The sequence below is a fragment of the Eumetopias jubatus genome, unplaced genomic scaffold (genome assembly GCF_037043125.1).
Source record: "Eumetopias jubatus isolate StellerSeaLion01/CBP00866 unplaced genomic scaffold, mEumJub1_p1.0 scaffold_8, whole genome shotgun sequence".
NCBI classification, from domain to species: domain Eukaryota; kingdom Metazoa; phylum Chordata; class Mammalia; order Carnivora; family Otariidae; genus Eumetopias; species Eumetopias jubatus.
This window is the reverse complement of record NW_028274814.1, coordinates 132928909-132941957: the sequence shown is the minus strand read 5'-3', so window position 1 is coordinate 132941957 and position 13049 is coordinate 132928909. Positions and strand designations below refer to the sequence as shown.

At 44.2% G+C, this 13049-nt stretch overlaps 1 pseudogene; it reads right to left on the bottom strand.

Annotated features, from left to right (window-relative positions):
- Positions 1-6830: 6830 nt before the first annotated feature.
- LOC114218562 (U6 spliceosomal RNA) lies at positions 6831-6895 on the bottom strand (annotated as a pseudogene).
- Positions 6896-13049: the final 6154 nt, after the last annotated feature.

Below are 13049 nucleotides of genomic sequence, written 5' to 3'. Positions count from 1 at the left end.
TACAACGGAATATTATTTAGCCATAAAAAGGAATGAAATACTGACACATGCTACAACATGGATAAACCTGGAAATGTTATCCTAAGAGAAAGAAGCCAGACACAAAAAGTCACAGATTGTATGATTACATTTATATGAAATGTCAAGAACAGGTTAACCCATAGAGACAGGAAGCAGGTCAGCGGTTGTAGGGGTTGGGATGTGGGAAATGAAGAGTAACTTCTTAATGGGTATGGGGTCTCCTTTTGGGGTGATCAAATGTTTTGGAACCAGATAGAGGTGGGGACTGCCCAACATTTTGAAAGTACTAAATTACCACTGAATTGTTCACTTTAAATGGTTAATATTATGTTGTGTGCATTTCACAGCAATAAAAAATAAGGCGAGTATTTTTGTCAGGTTTGATAGAAACAAAATCTAAGTTTGAAAATAAAAGAATGAAAAATACATAATGGGAAAATACTAACCCAAAGAAAGCAGGTGTACAAATATGTAGATTTTTTTTAATCCTTTACCAAGGTAAGAGAGTTTCTTTGTATTCTTGGTTTACTTGTAATTTTTTTAAATCACAAATGGAGGTTGAATTTTATCAAACATTTTTTCTACATCTATTGAGATGATCATGTGGTTTTTCTCCTTTAATCGGTTAATGTGATGAATTACATTACGTGATTTTCTGATGCATTCCTGGATCCAGTCCAAACTTGACCTACATTTCCTTTATTTACAACAGCCTTTGGTTTGGATACCAAGATTATGCCAACTTCCTAGAAAATGAATTAGGGAGTACCGGTATTTTTTCTCCTCTCTGGAAGAGTTCGTGTTAGATTGAAATTATTCAGTCCTTAAATATTTGGTGAAACTCCCTGGTTTAAGAAAAAAAAGTCTCATTCTTTGGTATGGAGATTTTTGATCACCAATTCAATTTTTGAAATGGTTCCAACATTGTTCACATTTTAAATATTTTCTAGAGCCAAATTTCATTACTTGTAAATGTGGAAAAATTGTGCATTTGATTTAAAATTTCAAATTATTGGCCAAAGGTTGCTCATAATATCCTCTTACTATATTTTTAATTTATTCTTTGTCTGAAGTCATGTTTTCTTTCAATTCCTTTCAATAGTTTATGGGTTCGATCTTTTGTTTCCTAAGAGATCTGCTGGACCTGTAGCAGTTTGATTAGTCTTTTCTAAGAACCAGGATTTGGCTTCATTATTCACATCTAGTTTATGTTTTTTTCTATGTCATCTATTTTTGCTCTTATCTTTTACATTTCCTTTTTCCTACTTTCTTTGGGTTTATTCAGCTGTTCTCTTGCTAACTTCATAGGTCCAATGTTTGGCTTGTCGGGTTCTCAGCCTTTTTATCTCGTCTAAGCCTCTTGCACATTCTGATGTGTGAAATTTTTATTATTGTTCACTTCTGGTATATTCTAAAGTCCATTCTTTCTTTTTTTTTTTAAAGATTTTATTTATTTATTTGACAGAGTGTGCGTGTGCACACGCGCACGCACAAACAAGGGGAGCAGCAGGTACAGGGAGAGGGAGAAGCGGATTCTCTGCTGAGCAGGGAGCCTGATGCAGGGCTTGATCTCAGGACTCTGGGATCATGACCTGAGCTGAAGGCAAATGCTTAGCCGACTGAGCCACCTAGGTGCCCCCCATTCTTTCTTTTTTATCCAGGAATTATTTAAAGAGAGCTTTTTTTTTTTAATTTCTATATATCTTGTGATTAACTTCTTGAGTTACGTGGTGGTCAAAAAATGTTGTTTGTTCAATCCAACTTTTTTGACAGTAACCAAAGACTGCGTTTTGGTGAGATAAATGATCAATTTTCATACATGTCCTAGGTGTGCTTGAAGAGAATGTAATGTCTCCAGTTACTTGGTGAAATGTTCTAGGCATCCCCATTATGTGATGCTTATAATCCTGTAACTCCTGTCTTCTCTATCCTCAGACTTTTTGTTTGCTTGTTTGTTTGGGTTGTTTGCTCGTTAGTTACTGGGTGAGGGGTGTTAGAAGTGGGAAAAGCAGGAGACAGAAGGATGAGTTAAACTCACAAGGAACGCATCAGACATGTCCGTCTGGAAGGCCAAATGTTCTGCAAAACAATAGTTTAGTCCCTTCAACTCATGTTAGGAAAATAGGGACTGTTCTAAACTTTAAAAAGATTTAGGAATGTAAGCAGGTTGGGCCCTGGATCCTAATTTAGAAAAACTACAGCTCTAGAGGACATTTGGGGGACAATTGACTTGGGGCTGTCTAACTCCTGGGTCCCTCCTGTCTAGGTCCAAGGGCATCCAAGCGTCCTGCCTTTCTAGATGGCTGGCACTTTGGTTGTGCCAGAGGAAGGCTGACATCATCGTCAAACTATTACAATGATAATGGACACTTCTGTTGCTATGATAACAAAAGTCAGTCCCAGGCACCCAGAAGAGTATCTGGTAAATGGCAGACACTTGAAAATATTATTTTGAGTGATTTACCAGTGGACTTCAGAAACAGACTGTGTGGTAGGTCTTGCTTTCTCTAAAAACTCTGACGATGGGGTACCCTCTCCCCCGTGCCCCCTCCTTTGTTTCACAAAACCCAGAGCAGGTTTATCATTACCCTTATAGCTCTCTCAGTAATCTGTTTATGGGCCTGCCTCCTCTACTGTGCCCTCAAGAGCAGAGACTCTCTAATTTCCCTGGGTCTCCCCAGCATCTAGCCTTGCTGGTGGAGCAAACAGAATTAGTAGGCCACGGAATCCAGCCTCTGTCTTGGCACAGCCTCCACAGGCTCCATATTTGCAAAATTCTGGGCCCAACTCCCTTACCTCTTTCATCTCTCTTCAGATAGAATATTCTGGTCCATCAGGGAGAGGAAAACAAGCCCAGCCCTGACAGATTAGAAGGAAGGCAAATGGCAGAAGATTTCTGTGGCCAAGCGATGACTATGTCTGTCCAAATGAGGAAATTTCGGGGTTTGGAAATTCCCCAGCTGAGGAGAGGCAAAGGCTCCTCCCTGGCCGGGTCTCCCAGCCGGCAGCTGGCGAGGACAGCTTCATTTTGATGTGTGAGGCTTTGCTACACCCTCAGAAGGCCCCCCCAGAATGAAACCACTGTTCAGAGAAGTTGGGGAGCCCCTGGGTTTGCAGAGAAATGAGAATCTGCAGCTGGACTCGATGGGACAAGATCAGCTGTATACCCTCCACTAAACTTTTTAAGACCTTTCTCGAAACTCAGGCCACTAGACATATTCTAGGAAGATAATTGGTCAAAGGCAAGAAGACGTGTGCATAAGGGTCTTTGTCACAGCTTGTTTGTAATTTAAAAAAAAAATGGAAATAACATCCAGTTCCATCAATTTGGGATCGCATAGATGAATAATGATCATCTGCACAATGGACTACTGTGTAGGCGCTAAGGGATAATGACAGATCGATATTCATTGATATGGAAAGAGATACATGATAGATACATACATACATAGAGACTAAGACACACCTGTTATGATGTCCAGAAGGCCAAGCTGTACCAAACTTCACCAAACTGCACCAAAGATTATCACTGTGTAGTGGAATTTAGGATGATTTTTATCTTCTCATTTACACTTTATGTTCTATTTAATTTTCTACTGTGAGCATACGTGGTTTTCCTTATCAGGAAAAATAAAGTCATTCACATTTTGGAATACATAAAATGCACTGTTGGCATTTTTGAAATGTTTAAAAAGAATAGTTTCTCAATATACACATATGTCAAATCATTACGCACACGCCTACAACCAACATGATGTGTGTCAACTATGTGTCAATAAAAGAAAGAGTTGGTCCGCATGCATGATATTCCATTCTAAAAGTGGTAAAACTCTAGTGCGCTGTTTACTCTGTTTCCTCACCCCTCCGTGTAGGTTCTACTAAAACCTGGAATTTAAGATGGAATTTAAGCCTGAGATTTGTTTCTGTTTTAATGATGCTGCTTCCATGTTGGAAATTCTGAACAACCGAAGCCCACTGAAATAGTTAGGGCCAGGCGGAGCCAGACCGCCTGGGTTTGATCTGGATTGCGTCGTGCTCTATCTAGTTCTGTGATCCTAGCTGGGTCGTGCAATCTTACTTTGACTCATATTTAAATCTGGGGTGATCATAATACCTACATCATAAGATTAAGGATCATTGTGAAGGTTCAGTGGGTTGATACAGTTACAGAAAGCACTTAGGACAATGCCTGGCTTAAAGCAAACACTCAAAAAAGGTTTTCATTTTATTTTTTATTAAAATTCACAGTCACATCATCAATTATGTGCACTTACTGTGCATTTTATTGGTTTACTCTTAAATTGCACATCTCCCGTTTTGGATCCCATTCTCTTTTTTCTGGAGTAGATCCTGAAAAACTTTTTCCCGAAGTATTGACTAGGGGTTAGCTTTGCATGTCTTTGTATGCACAAAATTGTCATTATTTTGCTACCATCCTAAACAAAATTCTTCATGAGTCCAGGTGGGTTAGAAATTATATTCACCAGGGCACCTGGCTGGCTCAGTTGGTGGAGCAATGCGACTCTTGATCTCGGGGTTTTAAGTTCAAGCCCCATGTTGGGTGTAGGGATTACTTAAAAAATTTTTTTAAAATCTTTTTTACTTAAAATTTAAAAAGAAAGAAATTATATTCACCTAGAAGTGTGTTAATGTTGTTCCTCTGACGTTTCATGTTATAGACGATGCTGGATTTTAGGCATCCTGAAAGGCCTGAGATTGACAGCTATTATGACTATTATGACCGCCCACATGACCCTAGACAGATGACCTAATCTCACTGTGCTTCATTTCCTTTCTCTGTAAAATGGGAAAAATAACAGCACCTACTTTGCGAGTTGTTACAATTGAATGAATGAATGAATGAATGAAAAGCACATAGAATGATCCTGGGCAGATAGCCGGCCTTCAATAAAATTAGCTAGCTATGTCATAAAGTTCAAAGGTCTTTAGACATTTAAACATCTTAAGAGGCAAAGAAATACAAAATCCAATCAATGATTTGGAAACTAAGTTTGCAGATTTCCATCAACAGAGGAAAGAATTAGGTAATGATAGGACTCAGTTCCAAGGATATGGACCAAAGCAGTCCCAAGGGCTCTGAGATGACCCCACACAGAAGGTCTTGAGATAAGCATCTACACATAGTCCTTCCATCGAGGTCATGGACGAGGACCCAGCATATAGATCTCGAGTCATTATGCAACATCAAACAGCTGACTAAGTAGCCTCAAAAATTGCTCAAATGACCTGACAATTTCCCTGGTGAGTAAGTACTTTTTACTCCCCAGGAAGACTTACAGAAATGTAAAAAGAACAAATACCAAAGTGTTAATATTTGTATGTTAACGTGGTTTTGCTATTATAGCCTTATAATGTTAGTGTGAACTTGGGTTATTAGAATAACAGATTACCTTGTGATTCCAATTTAAAATACATAATTGAGGGGCTCCTGGCTGGCTCAGTCAGAGGAGTGTGCAACTGTTGATCTCAAGGTCGTGAGTTTGAGCCCCACAGTGGGGATAGAGATTACTAAAAAAAATAAATAAATAGGGGCACCTGGCTCAGGTCATGATCTCAGGGTCCTGGGATCCAGCCCCATGTTGGGCTTCCCGCTCAGCGGGGAATCTGCTTGTCTCCTTCTGCTCCACCCCCTCAGCCCCTCCAACCCCCTCACACACGTGCGTGCATGCTCTCTCTCTAATAAAATAAATAAAAGCTTTAAAAATAAATAAATAAATAAATAAATAAAATATATAATTGAATGATTGATCTGAATTTAAGATTTTACTCTTTCATACATTACACTGGGACAGCTCATCAAACCTCAAAGACACCATATCTATAATCTAAATGTGTTAAGCTTATAAGAATCACTTAAGTTACTTGAGAAAATTTGTCCCCTGATTATACTTAGGAAGTTGAGAAAATATACTATATATGATGGATAACGCAATAGGAAACAGTTACAGGAGTTTATGTTTGTAAATGAGACCAAAATTGATCCAAAGCCTCCCGAGAAGTGATTGCTAAAATTTGCTAGATCTATAATTAAAATGATAAATTATTTAAGCTGCAATTAAGAGCTTAAGGACAAACTAGGATTTTTCTTTTTATGTATAACTTTAATAAATTGAATAGTAATTTTTAAAACCTAAGCAAACCCCCAAATAATCTTCTCTGCACATAAAAATTACTTTTTAAAATATTTTTTTGGGGTGCCTGGGTGGCTCAGTCGGTTAAGCATCTGCCTTTGGGTCAGGTCATGATCTCAGGGTCCTGGGGTCAAGCCCCACATCAGGCTCCCTGTTCAGCAGGGAGTCTGCTTCTCCCTCTCCCTCTGCCCCTCTTCCCAACTCACACGTGCCCCCACGCGCTCTCTCTCGCTCTCAAATAAATGAATAAAATCTTTAATAAAATAAAATACTTTTTAATTGAAATATAGTTGACACACAATGTGACATTAGTTTCAGTTTACAACACAGCAATTTGACGACTCTATACGTTCTGCCATGCTAACCACGAGCATAGCTCCCATCTGTTACCCACAAAAACTACTTTTAAGGGCATCAAAAAATATTCACGTTAATGTTTATATGTGTGTACGGGTTTGAGATTATTTGAGACAGTCCTTTTTTTTTTTTTGAGGGATAAAACAGTTTAATTTAGAAATAAGCTTTGGACAGCCTCCCAATCGGAGGGGAGCCTAAGGGCCCACCCGTGGAGAGAAAAGCCCTCATGGAGGGTAAGGCCCCCAAGTAGGGAGAGAACAGCCCAGGAGCTGCTTCCAACAGTACCACGAAGCAAAAATATGCTCAGGGGCCATGCTAATCTTCTCTGTATCGTTCCAATGTTGGTGTATGTGCTGCCAAAGCGAGCTGGAGACAGTCTTGTCACCTCTCATTTCTGTGTGGGGCCAAGAATAGGACAAATTCCCAGCAGGCCCCTGGGCTGACCTCCCGGCCCCCTTCAACTCACACAGGAACTGGGCACGGGTCACGACTCTTTGGGCAGTACGCACCCATCACCAGCCACGGGTCACACAGAACCTGGAAGACAGAAGTGTCCCCAGCCCTATGGGACTAAGGGTATGGCTCACAGTGTTCCCCAGAGGCATGGCCCATCTTTGTGTGAGAAGCGGCGATGTGCAGACCCGTCCCAGAGTCGAGGGCTGAGGTTGTGCCAGGGATCCTGCTCCCTCCATGGCTCAGAACATGAAGACCAGGGGCGCCTGGGTGGCTCAGTGAATTAAGCGTCTGTCTTCAGCTCAGGTCATGATCCCAGGGTCCTGGGATCCAGCACTGGGCTCCCTGTTCAGTGGGGAGTCTGCTTCTCCCTCTCCCTCTGCTGTTCCCCCTGCTTGTGCTTTCTTGAGCGCTCTCTCTGTCAAATAAATAAAATCTTTTTTAAAAATAAAATAAAATAACTACATAATCAGGCTAACATAACTCTTTTGTCCTCAGGCTGTGGCCTGCCTGTTCACCTGAGAACACCACACCACTGGAAAACCCCTCTCGGCAATGTCTGGGAGGCCCACGTGTGTCCCTAAGCCCTGGGGACCCACTCCCCTCCCACGGGATCTGGGATGCTTGACTGGCACAGCACTCTCTGGCACGTTCTCAGCTGTCCATGCATTTTGGAGGCACAACTCAATGAGACCATTAGAAGGATTCTTTCTAAGTAACCCCTAGAAGTTTATGTTTTCAGACTGTCCCAGAACTGCCATGTCACAGTAAGATTTTGATCTTTATTATCACTCATCCTAAGGACTGCCTCAGGACCCCAGGAAAGGAGGCAAAGGTGATGTGACCACTAGAGAGACTCACGTCCAGACTGGTCCTCACTGTGAGCAGAAGCAGGGATCTGAGGCCAGGATCTGGGAGAGCAGGCAGTCAAGCAGCCCGGCTTCTCTGGCCCCCGGGCTGGCCCACTGCTCGGGCCCGGGCAGGGACCACACTGCTTGACAGAGCTGGCAGAACAGAACCAAAAGAAGCACCAGCCCCTTGCCTCACCCCCTCTCAGATGCAGCCTCCTGGCATCCACCTGTCCCATTGCCCCAACCTCTCCTTGCCTCAAAAAAGAATCTGGGAAACTAACACCCCCCCCTTCCCCAACAACTGAGAAGTATTTGAAAAAGTTTCCCAGCATAACAGGAAGAGCAGCAAGAGGACAAGTTTGCACAGAGCTGGGGGCAGTCTGCTGGGAGATAAAAGAGAAGGTTCTTCTCATCTGTTTTGCATTCTCTAGAAGAGGGAGGGGTCATCAGGGCCCCCCGGGGCTCACACGAGCCAGAATCATTCCTGATTTTATTTGTAATTGCTTAGGAGTCAGTTCCCTCCAACCTTGGCCTTGACCATCCCCCGCAACAGTTCTGTGACCTTGCTGGGGGCCACCAGCCTCCACAAGCCAGATTGTTATCCAAGAGAGAAACAAATCATTGTATTTTGGGGTATCTTTGTACAGAAGCTTAACATTTGCCCAAACTAACTAGCATAACGGGGAAATGGCTTCCTCCCCCTTGTCCACCTTTCTGTTGGAGGGTACCCAGGCTTGGAGATTCTAGAGATAGCTCTTTCCATGTTTATTTGTAGCCTCTGCCTCCCTGGATGTACGTCGAGGAGACTGGGTGGTGGCAGATTTGAGAAGCGGCCACCACTTGGCACTTGGGACCTCACCAACAACCCAAGTTAGGCTTTGCCTCTGCGGCAAGCTCACCGTGATGGGTCCTTTTTCCTCTTGCAATGAGTTTTCTCCTGGAGCTTCCTTGCTGCACTCAAAACAAAGACCGAGCTCTCCTTCGTGGCTGTAAGTTCTGCGTGTGGGGTCCCTGCCTTCCTTGAAAACCTCAGCCTCCTAACCACTCCATTCCAGCTCCACTGTCTTCCTTCTCTCCCTCAGATATGCCAAGTGTGTCCCTACCTCAGGGCCTTTGCACTTGCTACTTCTTCTGTTTGGAAAGCACTTCTCCCAGATCTATGCAGCTGCCTCCTTTTCCTCATCAGGTCTTACTTAGATGTGGCTCCTCAAAAGGCCTGCCTTGACCACCCTAGCTGAGCACCCGACCCGCACACTCTGTTCCTCTCTACCGTATGACCTGATTTAGTCTTTTTATGATACAACTCTGGCCTGAGGAATCATCTCCTCGTCCTGTGTGCTCATTGTCTGTCTGGTACCCTCATAAGAATCTAGGCTTCTTGAGGGCAGGGGTCTGTCTGTCTTTTCTCTGCCACATCCCCAGCACTTAGGTGCTAGGCTCATGGTTGGTGCCCAGTAAGTATCAGCTGACTGACTACCCAGTGTCAGGAAGGTCCCTGCCCTCAGAGAGCTCAGGCTTTACCGGATTTGATGAGGGACCAAACAGAAGTCTCCTGTGTTCTTGGAACTCTGCAAATCCTCAAATGGGGGCAAATGAAGGCTGGCTAGTTCTACCTGGAAGGCCAGATATGGCTTCATATGGAAGGACTCCCCAGAACTGAGTTTTGAAAGATATGTAGGTGCTTCCCAGGTGAACCAAAGGTGCAAAGGTATAAAAAAAAATAGGGACCATTCAGGAAACAGTGGGCAGACCAAAAGAAGGGTTGTGCAGGATGGAGGGAAGGGAGCAGAGACCATCAGGAGGGACTCCTCCACCAAGAGAAAGAAGTTGGGTTTCCTTCTAGAGACAGCAACTGGCTACCGTGAGGATTTTTTCCCTGTTGATATTTTGGCTCCTTTCTGTGTTGAAGAGTCTTAAACAGAGGGATGACTTGGTCAGAACTGCATTTCCAAAAGATCGCTCTGCCAAAATTGGAGTTCCCTGTGTCCCTTGCCCAATTATGACCGTATTCAGGCATATTTCCAAAAGACTCTACTGCCCTCTTTCTAAAAATAGTTAGTTTTTCTTTGGGGGCACAGAAGTTTGCAGCACGATCTTTCAGAAAGAACCATACATGTTTCAATTCCTTGAGACTTACATCGTCACCTGACTGCATGTCTTCAGCTTTTTTGGTCCAGTTTCGAAAGTCAAATTACATCACATGGCAGAGCTCATGGGGTAGTAGAAGGAAATAGAGGGTGTCTGATGGACTAGAACTTACGCTTTGTTCAGCTCAGCTCTGCGTCTCTCATGTTTGGATAGAAACCCAGCATCTGCAACAGTGAGGTGGAATAGTCCTAGTATCTGGCCACTAAGATTGTTTTGAGGTTTAAGTCAATTAGTATCGTGTATCAAGCACTTGGAAGAGTCCCTGACACATGATGAGCACTATATAAAGTGTTTGGTGTTCTCTCTGACCAACACAGATTCGATTTCTAGAGTTGACCAAATAAACTGAGTTTCAGTGGAAGAAAAACATCTAAGTATATACACCGTGTGTGTGTGTGTATGTCCATTTCCCTTTAGCTATGAGCCAGCCTGGGGCATATATGTACTTCCACTCCCACTCTCACAGACCTACTATGTGCCCAACAGAGTTCCAGGTGCCATACATGTGTTATCCCATTATTCACACAGTAAACCTACAAGATAGGAAGGATTATCCCCATTTTACAGATGAAGAACACTGAGGTGCAGAGAGGTGCACAGTTCAAACCGCACCTGTTTGCACCTTCATCCCTCCCTGAACCTCAGTACCTAGAGGACAAAAATCCCATCCTTTCCAACCCCCTGCATTCCCAAAGCCCAGCAAGGGGGTACCCAGTGAGTGTTTGCTGGGTCTGTAGCCCTGTATATGTTATATAAACATTACTCTTGAAAAATTACTCTTGAAAGCCCTTTCAATGGTCCGCTTATGTAGCCAAAACATATTTATTGAACACCTACTATGTGCAGGGCCCTTACCTAGCGCTGGAGATAAAGTGCACCAGATGGGCAGAATCCCCGTCCCCGTGGAGTTTGGAGTCTAGTGAGGCACTGACTCTATGGTTAATATCACATCAGATAGTGTTAAAGGCCAGGAAGAAATGACAAGGTGACTAAGGGAATAGAGAGTGACAGGCACTACTTTAGATAAGGAGGTCAGAGCATACCTTTCTGCAGAAGTGAAATTTGAGCAGAGCTTGAAAGAAGTGAGGAAACAAGACATGTGCCCATCAGGAGAAAATGTGAGTGTTCCAGGCAGAGGGAAGATCAAGTGTCAAGGCCCTGGGGTGGGAATAAGCTTGGAGTTTGCAGAGCCCGTAAAGTGAAATATACATGGTATATGTATATATATACTCAGCCCTTCACAGCGATATCTGCGGGCTACCTAGAACCCCTGGGGTGGATCCCCTTTGTCAAATCCTCACTCCCCGCCCCCCACCTAGGTGCTGTGTGCTTTTCCTTCCAACAACCAGCACCTGCGCCTCTCCTGACTTCCCCAGGATACTGAAGCCACTTTGCACACTGAGGTAGAAAGCAGGAAGTGCCTGGAAATTGACATCTGCCCTCCTGACACCTTCTCCCTGAGGCCTTTAACCAGTGCCTGGAGGTGGGGGGAAAAGTATGGAGGAGTGACTTTCATTCCAGAGCTCCCCTGCAGGATCAGCCTGGACCTGAGATGACCCCCTCTGTTCTCTGCTTGGCTTCTCTCCTTTACGGGTCCTGTTTCACCCACTCCCTTAGCATCCTCATGGGAGCACATCCTTGCTAAGTCACTTGACTACCTGAAACAAATATATAATGGGTAGTGTTGCAGAACACAGTAATGAACACATCTGTAGAATGTTTTCTGTTTTTAAACGATGGCAACAAATACATAGATTTGGCTGTGTTGAGTTAAATGCACATAAGATGATACCCCTACTGTATTATATCCCCCAGTCCAGCCCTCCGGGACCCCCATGAAGGCCTATGGCCTGTGGCTCTGAGCTCAAAGCCCTGCCTTTTGGCATCAGGGAGGGGATGGTCCACTCTGGGAAGTGAACTTGGAACGATCTTCAGAGAGACAGGAGCTAAAGATATTCTTTTCCAATTCTGAGTTTCATCAAATGATGAAAACTGAGGAGAGGGTTGTAGGAACCCTCAATGTACAGCCACCCCGTCAGAAGTCTGAGTAATCCAGACTCGCTATGAGTGCCTGAAGTGGGGAGTCTTGCGGGATCTGCGCTAACTCTGGATGCTAAGGTGTCAATTGGACCGAAACATTGGACATCCAATTGGTGTCTAGAGAGCTGAAAATCCGGTTGTCGGTGTGAGGAGCAAACCCACACACTGGGTGTCAGAAGTGCTGTAAAAAGAGTATCAGATCAAGGACTCCCTTTGATGAACTCAAAGTCCACTGGTTAGGGACCTTAATCACATCGCAAAAGCCCTTACCTTTTCACTTAACCTGATCATGGGAGAAAAATCCAGCTCATTCCAAGTGCCATCCTCATTCAGGGGAGGGGGTTATGCAGGACCAGCACAGGGGCCAGGGGAGGGGGCACAGGGAGGCAGGAATCTCCAGGGCCTTGAATCCTGCCAACTCTGACCAACAGCGGGCCGTGGAAGCAAGTTGTGTAACTTCCAAGGCTGGGCCTCAGGAGGCCTTGCAGTGTTCTTCACCTCCTCATATGGCTCCGGCAGCCCTGTAAGGAAGCCTGCACTGGACTGCTGAATCGTGAGAGGCCACGAGGAGAGCGAGGTCCAGCCAATACCCAGGACTAAGCCCCCCGACATGTGAGTCAACTCTGGCCATGTCTCTGATTGCAGCCCCATGAAGGGCCCGAAGCAAGACCAGGTAAAAATAAAACAAGACAAAACACACATAAAACTGCCCAGCTGAGCCCAGGCAACCCACAGAATCATGAAAAATAGATTCTTGTGTATGAAGCCAGCAAATGATGGTGTTTTGTAGCACAAGCTAACTGAAATGCCCTCTCTCTGGAGGGCCAGTCCAGGAGATTAAACTGTTCCCTTTCAGTGTTGGACCAAATCTCAGAAGGACAGGCTGTGGAAGAGGTACAAGGAACTTTTTCTCATAGAATAGAGATGATCTGTGAGGCGCCCTCGGTGCCTCAGATGGTTGGGCGTCTGCCTTCTGCTCAGGTCATGATCCTGAGGTCCTGGGATCAAGCCCCACATTGGGGTCCCC